Here is a 13,298-nt window from a genome sequence, read left to right on the forward strand (position 1 = left end):
TACACCCAGATTGTGAGTTATTTCTCTGGCCTAAGGGTTCTCATCAGCGGATGGTGTTCAAGGTCCCTTTCACCCCTAGAGCCTAAGATCTTCCAGAGAATTTTCCTCACCTCTCAGGCAAAATATCTACATTTTTAACCTATGTTTGTGATAAATGAACTGAAAATCTGAGCTGTTTAACAATGATGCTTAGTGTGAGTGACAGATTTCAGGTTAGCAGGGATGGGGGGTTCATTTGGGGGGTAAATGCATCTCAGAGCTGCGCTGGTCCCCACACTCCCGCCCCACACCAGGTCTCCACCCCTGCTTCAGGGGTCCCAAACTCAGGAGGAAAGAGATGGAGGGGTTTTAATATAATTTTGACTCTATACTGCTGAACCATGGTGTGTGTCTTCTTGTTTTGATTCTTTACTGACTTATGTGTACCTGTCTATCGTGTTGGCTTCCCTCTTTCACTAGTCTGTCAGTCTTGTTCTTCTCATTTCAATTGACCCTGGTCTAAGTAATTTCTGCCCCTGACAGGTGCCCGGAGCCCCGCTTTGGCAGGTACTACCCCTGGGTTCGTTCCTGCAGTTTCTGCGCCTTCGATTCTTTTGCTTCTCAGCAGCTCTACCTCCGTCTACCTCGTCTGCCTTTCTCTCTAGTCTAGGGCTTCTCAAGAGTCCTAATAAATCGCCTCCGTCGCTCAGCCTGTCCCTAAACACCTCGGAAAGAGAGAGAGAGAGAGCCACCACGTCCTCTGCCCAGATTCCTAGACCCTGGGCATCCCACGTCCTCACCCCACCCAGTTCTTCACGAAGCTGGGGAGAAGCCGGGAGGTGAGGTTGCAGAGCGGACCCCGGATTGCAAGCTCTCTGCGGGTCCCCAGCTCCGGTCCACCCCACACCCTTCGGGAGACCGCGGAGCTCAGATCGGAAGGTGGGGGAGACGCGCAAATCTCACCTAGGACCGTGAGCCTGGTGCCGGGACCGAAGTACTGCTCATAGGAGCACAGAGGCGCGGCCCCGCGCGCAAACCCCGGCCGCGCCCGAGCCGCTTCCCGCCCAGCGCTCCCGGCTCCAGGGCCGGGTGGCTGGAGCGCAGGTCCGGGAAAAGGTGCCGAGGAGCGGGAGCAGCCCCCGGGTCGCGCCCTTATCATCCCGACCCGCTCCCGGGCTCAGGTTCCCGGACACTCACCCAGTACGGTCAGCCGGGTGCCAGCCCCGAAAGTCTGGGCACTGGCTCCAGAGCACAGCCCGGGGGCTCCCCGCAAAAACCGGACCCCAGCGACCAGCTCCCGCCGCCGTCCCCGCCCGCCGCCGCTCACCTAGCACCAGCAGCCGGGTGCCGGGCCCGAAGTACTGGGTCTCTTGGTTCACGGCCCCCGAGCCCGGCACAAAAACCCGCGCCGCAGTCCCACCCTGTCCCTGGCGGGGTCCCGGCTCACCTAGCACCGACAGTCGGGTTCCGGCCCCGAAGTACTGAGTGCCTTGGCTCACGGCCCCCACGAGCGGCACAAAAACTGGCGGCTCCATCCCACGCCCCCTCCGGCGTCCCGGAGCGACCCCGACTCCCGCTCCCCGGTCCCCCGTGTGCCCCGCGCTTACCCAGCACCGTCAGCCGAGTTCCTGGGCCGAAATACTGGGTATCTGTGCTCACGGCGTCCAGGCCCAGGACAAAAACCGGCGCTGCCCACTCCTGCTGTCCCAGCCCAGCCCAGGTCCCCACCAACCCTGAGTGCTCCAACGCTCTTCCAGCACCCGACCAGGGGTCTTTTGGCCCAGGCTGAGCCGCAGCTCTCAGCCCAGTCTCCATCCCACCCCACCGCACCCTCCAGCTTCCCTCCTTACCCAGCACGGTCAGCTTGGAGCCGTCCCCAAAGAACAGCTGCCCGGTGTTCACACAGCCCTGGGGATCCCAGCACAAACCCTCGCCTTCCCCACAAAGGGCACTGGATGGTCCAGAGCCCACTCCCCTAAGGCCAGGGTTCAGGCCATCCAGGCTGAGCAGCCCCCTTCTGCTGGGAGCCGCCTGTCTTACCTAGCACGGTGAGCCGGGTCCCTGATCCAAAGATCTGCTCGGCATAGGAGCACAGTGGCAAGGAGCTGCCAAGAATTCCTCCTCCTCGCCTTCCTCTTTTAGCCCAGAGGAAGGGCTCACCTTCCCTCTCCTTGCTAGGTTTCCCACTTCCTACCCCAGACTTAGTTGGACATAGTAAAGGATATTGCAGAGGTCAGCCCCAATTTGTAGATGAGAATTCACTTGGCTTGGGGGTCATAAAGAGAAGGTGAAATCTGATGGTGTGTTGGTAGTGTTGGGTAGCCTGGAGGGTTTCAGACTAAACCCTGCCTCTTACTGCTTATGTGACCTGTAACCTCTCTGACATCAGTTTCTTCATCTGAAAGATGGGGTAATATCTTTTCTACAAGGTTTTTAGGAGTCTTTTAAAAAAATTCAAAAAAATTTTAATTGTAGATGCACACAATACCTTTATTTTATTTATGTGCTGTTGAGGATCAAACCCAGTGCCTCACGCATGCAAGGCAAGCGCTCTACCACTGAGTTACACATGTGATGCAGTTACAAGTTCTTTGCCAAGGGCAAGTTTTATGAAAAATGCTGAATAGCAATCCTGCTGAGTTGCCTTGTTCTTCTAATTTCTGGAAAGCTGTCTGGAGCAGAGAGAGGCACAGGTGTTCACCAAGTCCAGGACCCTGCAAGACACAGTAGGGACCAGCAGCACAGACCTCTGCCCCTCTGGGAGCTGCTTTCCCCTGGCTGGAGGGGATAGTTTCTGGGGCAGGGCTTTTTGTAAAAGCATCTCCTCTACTTGAATCACCGTGGCCCCCCCCACCCCCCACTCCCCACAATGTTATACTATGATACAAAAATGTTTCTTCCCCTCTGGTGCCCCTCCCCCAGCCACCAGGCAAGGCAGGAAGTGCAGGTGGCAGAGGTTAGTCTGACTGAGTGGGGCTGGCCAAAGACATAGGTAAATCTAAACTGGGGAGGGGTTTGGGGAGGGTCGGGTGCTAGTGGTGGTGGTGGTGATGGGGGCAGAGATCCCCTCCCTGGAACATGCACCACCCTGAGAAGATCTATGTCACTGGGTCTCCCTTCTGGGGCTCACTGTGCCCAACTGCTCAAACTGGCTTTTATAGTGAGGTGGGTGACAGTGGGGGAGGGGCGATGGCTTCAACAGAGCAATCCACAGAGCAGGTGATGGCAACTTGTGGCACAAGGACAAACATCTCAGAAACCAAGTAATTCCCTATTGCTTCCTGAATAATCCTGGAAGATATCCACGTTCCTTATTCATTTATTCCACAGGCCGTGGTGAGCATCTGCTCTGCCTCAGGCCACACGCTGTTTGTAATGGTAAGAGTAATTTTAATTACTCCTACCTCTGAGCCTTGCACCCAGCTAAATGGATGGACCTAGAAGTACTTGACCATATCGTTTAGGCTTTTATTCATGCCTCTAACTTGGTATTACTACTCTCTAGTGGATGGATGAGCCCAATTCTTTCTTTGAAGAGTTTGCCACCTCTTTAGACCCTTCCCCGACTATCCGAGTCTCTGACTGTGTGTTAGTGGACAGCTCACCTCAAAGCATAGCCTTGTATTCCAGCTCTCTGTGGTCATGACTTAGCCCTTTTATGAACTGGGACTGTGATTGGGATATCTTTATTTTCTTGGAGGTCAATAGCAACACACTGCAATGACATGTGTTCAATGAGTGGGTGTGTACACGTGTGTGTAAATGTATAAATGCATGTACATATGTGTATATGTATGTACAGACAGCTTTTGAAAGCGTGCATGCATTACACTAGAAAGGGACAGCTGGGTTGTGTAGGGAGCTGGCTATGTCAGCAAGGGCTGGTGATGATGCTCCTGAATTGGGTTCACTTTGGGTTCACTCATTTATTCACTGATTCAGATACTATGCCCTTGCCATATGCCAGGGATATTATCATAAAACAAAAGAACCTCCCAGTCAAATGGGGGTGTCAGGCAAGAGGTCGTTTCCATTAAGGGCGATGAGTCAGGAAGAGGGTATGCACCAGGCAATAGGATGGTGTAGTTCATCCTGTCTCAAGGGAGTAAGGGGAAAGACGGGGCAGTGAAGGGCCAGAGAAGGCTTTTGGGAAAGAAAGAGATTGAAGCCAGATCTTGAAGGCCAAGTAGGGGTCATGAGCGAGAAAGAGTGCTGTCATTCCAGTGGGGGCAGGTAGGAGTATCCTGTGCACAGTGACCTAAGCCAGAGGGGCCCAGACACGGGAAGAACGGGTGGATGAGCATGCAACAGTGAGATTGAGTTCATACTCCCTTCTTTATGCCACCTAAAAGACTTGGACCACATCACCATGGTGACCAGGAGACAACAGAGAGTTTCCCAGGGATTTATAGACCTAAAAATAGGGCTGATGCTTGGTTTAGAGAACTTTATTTTCTACCCTTATGGGCAATCAGAGGAATTACACCCGTGTAATTCACTAAAGGGAAATTTATCAAGGGACTTGTAGCTTAAATTATAAACTTAAAATTTGTAACTTAAACCACTAAATTTGCAAGTCAGTGCATCCACTTCTTCTCAGCTGACAAACCTACTTGGCAAATGAATAGAACTTAGTGTAGTCTGGGAGGTGACTGGAAGGAAGGTGGGTGGCACAGAGAAATGGCTACATGACCAGTTGGCAGATGGACACATTTGTGTGGGTCTACTGTTCCTCAGAACACCTTTGTCTGGGGAAGGAGAGAAAATTTCTGTACTCAGCCTCTCCATCTTTCTAGACTCTTCTGTGTGTAGCTTCTTCAGCTCCCATCACCACCTTTCACATTTAATTAGTCTCTCCTGTCAATCACAAGTGGGTCCCTCGCTTTTCTGACTGGAGAGCACTGCCTTTTCTTGAATACCTGCTGCTTCTATCCTGACTAAACAGGAGGAGTCGTGGGGAATTCAGAGGCAGAAAAGAGGCAGAAATATCACAAGTCAGGTCAGAACAGGACGTTTTTATTGGTTCAATCATCTAGGCACTCTAGGATTCCTCTGGGATAGGGAGATTTAAGCAAAAAGGCTCAGGATAGATGTTGAAGAGAGGAGAGCGATGGGAACTGTCCTTTGAAGCATTAGTAAAAGAAGAATCCGCGCGGTGCCTTATTGAGCTGAAAGTTCCTAGCTGGGCCTCCGGAGATGGCTTTAGGAATCCTTTCTCTTGACCTGCAGAAGCAGAGATGGGGATTGAGAGAAAGTGGGCATGCCATTGACCAGACAAACTTAGGTCTCCTCACAATACCCACTGGGTTTTGGGGTGACCACAGGCTTCTCTTCCTAGTTGGGTCCTTCCACTGCCGTCCACTGGAGTCGTGGGTTGTCTTCTGAGGCCTATGAGAAAAGCTCCTTCCTTCCCTACTGCCCATACCTGATCCTGGAAGGGTCTCTATCTCTGTGCTCCCAAGATGGGGTTGTAGGGTATCTTATAACATGTCTGCCCATCCCACCCTCCTTACCTTGGCTATCAGCACCAGGGTGCTGACCAGCACAGCATACACGGTGGCCTTCCCCAGCAGGATCTCATACAGGAGGGTGGCGGACAGCACCCCTTGCTGATAGGACGCTGTTGGTGCAAAGAGAGAGCAGCAAGTCCTGTGAGCACATGCCCCTGGCCTGCCCCCCTCCCCACTGCCAGCAGCTCTCTGTGCCCTGGGTCCAGAGACAAGACCTTGGGAAATGGACAGAAGGAAGCAGCTCACTCACCCGAGGTGATGCCACAGTCTGAAAGAAAAGAGGGGAGAGGATGGGTGGAGACCTCGTCTCCTGAAGCAGGTCGAAGCCAAGTCAGCCTCCAGCCTGGCCCAGGCCAGCCCTCTGACAGCCCGCACCATCTTCCTTCTCCTGCGACAATGTCACCCCTCATCTTGAAACCCATAACAAGTGGCAGCACCAAGGGGACAGAGGGGCTACCCAGGCGCTGAGCAGCCCATGCTGTGTAGAAAGGGGCCTCCAGCTCGTGGGCTGTTGGGCTGAGACTGGGGGAGGAGTTAGCCACAGGTGCCCAGCTCCCCTTCGTGGTGGCCTTCAGTCCCTCAGCTGGTCTTTCTGCCTCCTCCCTGACCTTCGTGCCTCCCCTGGTGCTGGTCTGGCCCAGTGTGCTCACGGCCTCCCCTGCCCCGCTCACCTGCTTTGCCCCAGGTGTCGGCACTGATGTTCTGGGTGATGGGTTTGTCCCTCTCCTCGGTCCACTGGTCTTCCTCCGAGAGCCCATAGAACTGCACTTGGCAGCGGAAGTGGTTGCGAGGGTTGAGCCAGAAGGTGGCAGAGACCCTCAGGCGACTGCTCAGGAAGTACTTGGAGTCCTCGAGGGTGCTCTGCTCCCTGGAGGGCTGAGAGTCCGTGCTGACCCCACTGTGCACCTCCTTCCCGTTCACCCACCAGCTCAGCTCCACGTGGTCTGGGTAGAAGTCTGTGGCCAGGCACACGAGGGTGGCCTTTCGTTTCTTGCTGATCTCTGCTTCTGATGGCTCAAACAGAGTGACCGTGGGTGGGGTCACCTTACTCAGGTCCTCTGGAAAGTGAGAGAGGGGTTGGGAACAGGGCTGCTCTGAGATCCCCCTGGGTCAGGGAGAGGCTCTGTGTGTGTATGTGTTTGACCCTCAAAATAAAGCAAAACTATGCTGTGGTAGGTGCTGTTTGCTTGGGGGTCACTGTCCTAGTCTCTGTTGCTCTCCTTCAACTTTGTGTCACTTCTTTTTGAGTTATCTCATGGGTATATACTGCTTACCGTCCAGCTCCCCGTCTCCCTGAGGACCTGATTTACTTGGCTTTGTGATTTCTTTTACTTTGGGACCTTTTTGCTGATCTTTCGTAAGCGTTTATCAGTGTATTTCTTTCCTAGTTCAAAGTCATGCTCAGAACATGGGTATCTGATTTTTAGATTTAGAAGCAGTCATGACAGCATTCGGTGAGCCTAGATTTTGCGGTAGAAGACTCATTAGCAGCATGATCATAGGAATCAGATTCATTTTTTTTCTAATTATCATTTTTCCTTTTTTGTAGGGTGTATGTATTTGTTTGGACAATACCACAGGTTGGAATTAGCCTTTTTTGCCCTGAAGAGACACTTTTCCCATTATGTTTGTCAAGAGGATGTGGTGGCTTGCCCAGGATGGCTGTAATTCTGTGAAAGATCTTGTGGATTCTTACAAGTAGTCAAAGCCTGATTGCTGTTATGAACAAATCTCCAGATCCAGGGTCGTTTCAGCAAAAAGCTCCCACTGGAAAAACCCTGGGCACTTTCTCATGGTTGGCAGATGGGAAGAAGAATTCTGGGATCACTGGAAGTTACTACCTCGTGTGATGCCTCGTGAGGGGGTGGAAGGGGCCATATTCATCGCACACCCGCCCTTTGCCAGAGTCTGCTGCCCATTTTGGCTCTGCTCTGACCCCAGCAGAGAGCTTTTGGTGCACAAACGTGCCAAGCCCAGGTGTCTCCACTCTGTCCAAATCTGAGAAATGTTTCTGATGGGAAATTTGAGACACAGGTTTGGAGAAAAACAAACACTGTGATACAGGGATGAAAATTAACAGAAATACAAGTTGTCACAATATGTTGAACCCTTTATAAGGGATTTTTACCTATTTTATGTGTCTTAGGGAGCTGGAGAAGATTTTAAGTCACTTTCAAATTGAAGGAACCCCATTCCACCCTACTCCCGGGCTTCAACACCTTGAATGCAGGCCTTGGAATCCAGTGAGAGCACTTTCCATTAAATTCCTTGGCCCGAGCCCTCACCTGCGGACACTGTGCAATGACCTGTATGGCACGACCTAGGCATCCCATGCCTTCCTCACTGTCTATATCCAGCCACTACCCTCACCCCCTGCTTCTTCCCAAGCATGGAAATGGCTATGTTAGCGTTTCATGATGGCCCTTTACCTACCGTCCCAGCACAAATGTTGAGGTCTGAGAAAAGAGGGTCTCCTAACTATTTTTTTGCCTTTAGACTTAACCTGTTGCTAAGATGGGGTGAGTTTCCAGATGAACCAGTTCATTCGGACTTCTCTCCCTGATACCCACCAAGCACAGCACACCCCGAGACCCCCCTCAGCTCCTGCCATGCTGTGACACAGACCTTATCCTCAGGCCTCAGGAGCAGCCCTTCAGCCACCCCGGCCTTACCAGCCTGGTCCCAGCCACCTCCCCAGCTGTTCCTTCACCCTAGAGAGATGAACGTGGGTCTTCAGGAACTGGCAGTGGCAGACTGGAGGAGAGTGAAGCAGGCCCAGAGCTCTGTGCTGGAGGTGGATGTGGGGAAGGATTTTAGCCCAGGCGACAGAGCTAAGTATCCAAAATGCAGAAGTGGAGAACGAGAGGAAGGAAAGAATGGGATCAATGGATACGAAAGAGAAAATAAAGCAACACCCCTAGTAGGAAGGTAGAGGTTAGGAAAGTCCTAGAGAACAAACAAAAAGAGAGAACACAAAGCCCTAAAGGTTAAGGAAGAGGCTGTGGTGGGAGTTGAGACAGACACTGCGGAACAGCAAGGAGACTGGCTTCAGGGAAGGTAGGAGAGGGCTCGGGGTGACCGGTGGGAAGGGGCGGCTCTGAGATCTAACCTTACGTCCAACACCCTTCCCGATCGCTGTGGTCAAACACAAGCACCCTAGTCAGGAATGGAGCCCCATACCTGACATGGTGAGCCTGGTGCCAGTCCCAAAGAAGAGAGGTGAAGCATTGGAGCACAGCCTCAGGAGGCCTGGGCAAAACCCTCCTGAGGACGCCAGCCAGAGCAGAGGGGACACCTTTCTCTGTCGGCACTCATGGCAGAATCCCACTAGGAAGAATACCTAAGCATGCCATGGAATGAGCAGGACAGGAGGGACCAGAGGCACAGGAGGAAGGGGCTTTGGAGGAGCAGATCCACACATGAGAAGGAAAGATAAGCAAAGAAAGGAGGGGCAGAGCACAGAGTGAAGACTCAGAGGAGAGAAACAGAGGTGCCACCCAGCCCCACCAACCCTGGCAAGCCAAGGAGTAAAGGATTTACCAAGTCCCCGTCCACCAGTGCTGGGAGAAGCGGAGACTGACACCCAAGGACAGTGGCCCTACCACCCTAGTCCTGCAGCTTACCTAGGACAGAGAGTCGAGTCCCCTCTCCAAAATGCTGTGCCTGATTGCTCCACAGTAAAACACAGAGGTGGCAAACCCCGAGGAGCTGCTGGAGCGGACCCTCCCGCCCTCTCTGAGACCTGACCCTGGCTGTGTTCTCAGTCCCTGTCCCCTCCAAGGGGTCCTCCTTGAACTCCAACCTATCAAGACACTATCCCCAAATAAGCCTTTTACATACCCAAGACAGACAGCTTGGTTCCGCTGCCGAAAAATAGTTTTTCATTAGTTGCACAACACCACAGTCTGGCAGGAAATCTGCCTCCTGCTGCCTGCCATTCCTTCCCCCAAAGCTACCATCTGCTTGCCTTTCCCCATCTTTGGAGAATTTTACCTCTGGAAGTGGAGGGCAGGGCAGATGACCTCAAATGCTGTGGTAGGGAACAAATTTGCACTGTGGGGTCCCCATCCTCTCCTATGCCTGTCTCCCTTCTGTGTGAGGGAGACAAAGGGCAGGACCATCTTGATGGTAAGAGCATCTATCATGGCCAGGACAGGCAGCTTGAAGGGACAGGAGATGGGAAGGTGGCTCCTTCCCAGCTAAGTCCATCTGCCTTCCAGTAGGGAGCCCATGAAATGGTGAATATGGATTCCCTCCTTGTCTACATCCAGACAAGAGTTCAGCATTTCCCCATAAAAGTACATTTCAACCTAGGCACCCCAAATAGAGGCTCCATCTGGTCCCCAGCCCTCCAACCCTGACTTACTCACCTACAACAGTGAGCCGGCTTCCCTCCCCAAAATAGACGGTGTTTCCAGAACACAGCCTCCTGGGTTCACTTCAAAACCTCCCATTGTCTGCTTGAGCTCAGCTGGGATTCAGGAGAGGCTGGATGTTCACGGATCTCTTTCCTCACACAGTACAGCCCTGCTTCAAACGCTCCCATACCCTTCTAGAGCTTGCCAGGGACCCTTGCAGGTGAGGAACAGAGACACGGCATGGGTCCTACAAATCTAGAGCCAGGGAAAAACCAAAGCTCCTCCAAAGAAACTCTGTCAACAGGGAAGATGGACAGGTGTGATGGTTCCTCATTACTGCGGGGTGCTTGGTTCCCCTACCTCAGGGGGCTATTTGGAGGGGCAGCACCATTTTCTTTTTCTTGGCTGCTCTCCATCCCAGGCTTAGCTCTGACTCCATCAAGAGTTTACAGGCCATCTGGGTGGATTTGTCCTCACAGGAAGCCTCCTCTGAACTCAGTCCCTGACATAAGTGGGCATCTCCTTCATATTGTGACATTTCCCACACCCTCATCAAACAAGCCCAGGGAGTCTTACCTACGACGGTGAGCCTGGTCCCTGAGCCAAAGGTATAGTCAAAGTTGGCACATCCAAATACAGTTGCTCGAAAACAGACACTTGGGACCCACTTTTCCCAATGAGGGAGCTGAAAATTTACCCGGGAGATATCTTACCTACAACTGTGAGCCTCGTGCCTTCTCCAAAGAAAACTTCCGTGTTCGCACAGTGACGTGGGGCAAGGAGGAAAATGAATCCAAGGCATGGAGAGAGGAGGTCTGGGTAGTGTCTGAAGGACCCTGGATGAGGAATGCCCTCTTCTGCTTTGTAGATATTGTGTGGAAAGACATTTTCAATGTTTTACTCTTGGGACCACAGAACATGACAGGGCCCATTCAGTGGAACTTTCTGCCCCTTTCTGGAAGGATACCCCATACAAATGCTCCCTCTCTGAGGGCCCTTTAAAGAGATGCAGGTGTGCAGAGCAGGCCAGGTCCCAGAACCTATGACTGCATCCGTTGAGGGATGGATATCCTTGGCATCTTCTTGAGTCCTCTGTAGAACTGGTCACCTCTGACTCACCTTCCCACTGACCTGGGCTTGGCAGGAAGGGGTCTCCCTGCATTTTTCACCTGTGGAGTCACTAAGGAATTCTTGCCTTGGGGTTCTTTCTGCCTGGGAAGCTCCAGTTCTGATCTGAGCTTGTCTTTGTCCATGACCTTGGCCTGGCAGGTGGTCAGGGGTGAGGTAGAAGCATTTTGGACCCAGCCAGACTTGTGGGCTTGTGACCCAGGAGATGAACAGAAGGGTTGAGGATGTTGGGACAGGCAGAAAGGTTTTTGTAAAGGCGTCCCATAGAATTGAATCACTGTGGCCCCCCCTGTCCCCACAATGTTACAGCTTTATACAAAAACGGCCCCTCCCATGGCCCCACCCCTCAGAGGGTGAAGGAACCTCCAGAGCAGCTGCTCTTTTGAGGAGGTAGAGGAAGGAGGGGCAGGGGACATCATCCCGTTGTACGGGGAGGTGGTGGGGCACAGACTCCACTGGGGGCTCCCTGCTCACCCTGCTTGGAGCTGTGACATCTCAGATATGTTTGCTGAAGAGGCTGGTTTCCCTGGTATCCGCCCCTTGCCAAGCTGTCGTCACAGCAGGGAGCCACCCTGTCAAGAAGTCATAGGTCCCCTCCCCTGCCCCAGGCTGTGCTGCCTGCATCCAAGAAGGAGACCCCTTCGTACACAGACTGTCCCTGGAACCCATTCTAAGACTCTCGGAGGGTCAGCTGGGGTCTTGAGTTCTCTGGAAAATTGACCATGAGCTGCAGAGAGCAAGGACTATTCTAGATACAGATGAAAGGATAGCCAAAAGTGTAGTGCTGTATTTTCAGGGACCGGTTTGGAATGAGAAGAGACTGTAGGCAGTGTCAGCCATTCTGGCCTCCATTGTTGGCCTCAGAAGCAGTTAGGTACAGGGAGCAGGGGACGTTCCTGTGGAGGTTGGATGGAGCGTCTTCACGGCCACGCCAGGGTTACAGCCTTTGCACTCTCTTCCCTGAAGGAGAGACACGTTTTAAGGTCATGGCAGATATTTTATTTTCCCCATGAGCAAGATGACTCTGAAATTTAACCTGCATTTGGGTGACCTCGATACCTCTCCCCAGATGGTACTTCCTTTTGGCTATAACTTAAAATCCAGGTGAAGGAAAAAGGCAAACTTGACTAAATAATAATGACACATTTGCATGGAAAAATAGAAACAAAATCAAAAGAAGGATGTGGGGGAGATATTTGCAATTCTCACCTTAAGTGCTATTTTCCCCAATACATGATAAACTCCTAGAAATCAAGAAAATAATTTAACAGCTCGATGAAAGAGGACAAACAGCAGATGGTTCAGAGACAAAGAAACAGAAATGGTACTTAACTATAGGGAAAAACTACCATGACAATAATGTAAAAATCCCTTGAAATAATACTTTTTACCAATTTGGCTGACAAAATGGAATTCTGAAAGCCATTCTCCTGGGGTAGTGTCTGGTGAAATAAGCAATTTAATGCTCTGTTTTGCTGATAGGAGTGCACATGACACAACCTCATGGGAAGAAATTTGGAAGCGAAAGCATTTGCCTTTTCATCCAAAAGTCCAATTAGGGGAATTTATATTGTAAGCACCATTGCATGAGAGAGAGAGAGAGAGAGAGAGAGAGAGAGAGAGAGAGGATTTGTATCATTTAGAACAGCAAAATATTGGGAAAAACTCAGAACAGGATGGGATCAACACACTGTGATAGGTTCCCACAATGGAATAGTATTTGATGCTAAAAAATGAATAAAATGCTTGGAAAGATCTCTAAGATACTTCATTAATGAGAAAAGAGCAAGCTGCAGAACTGTATAGATATATTCTACCTTTTTGCCCAACAAAGGGGGAAACGAGGATAATACATTTGTTTAGTTGAGTTTTGTTTTATAAAGAAACACCGTAAGGATACAAAAGAAACTGATAAGAGTGAATACTTATTAAGGATGAACAGCAGAGGCATAGACACTGAAAGTACAGGTTACCTCTCTCAGTATTAACTTCATTGTGTCATTTCCATTTTGAGGCTAGATAACTATACTAGTTTAAATCAAACTTAATAAAATTTAAAAAGGAAAGGAAACAATAAAACATTGCTTTAAATAGTATATTAACATAGCCTACTTAAAAAGAAATACTTGCTTAATTTACAAAGTCATTGTTTTTTTCCAAAGAGGATCATTTTATATAAGGAGCAAATTCATGGTCATGAATTTAGGGCTCAGTGGGGCCTTAGGAAGCTTGTGGAAAATTTAGATTTCTAACTAATCCTTATAAGCTTGAGTTCAAGTCTCTACCATTAGGTTTACTAATATATTTAAATAAACAAACAGGG

The 13,298-nt window shown here is 50.9% G+C and overlaps 1 gene segment (V, D, J or C); it reads right to left on the bottom strand.

Annotated features, from left to right (window-relative positions):
* Positions 1-4,974: 4,974 nt before the first annotated feature.
* Positions 4,975-13,298, bottom strand: part of LOC306668780 (T cell receptor beta constant 1-like) — a 102,246-nt gene continuing 93,922 nt past the window's right edge. Inside the window, exons 3-7 of the C gene segment in view lie at positions 8,670-8,738; positions 6,161-6,547; positions 5,740-5,757; positions 5,493-5,599; positions 4,975-5,202 (exon numbers count right to left, since the gene is read on the bottom strand).

This window comes from Sciurus vulgaris, assembly GCF_902686455.1.
Source record: "Sciurus vulgaris genome assembly, chromosome: 8".
In the NCBI taxonomy this organism is placed as follows: Eukaryota; Metazoa; Chordata; class Mammalia; order Rodentia; family Sciuridae; genus Sciurus; species Sciurus vulgaris.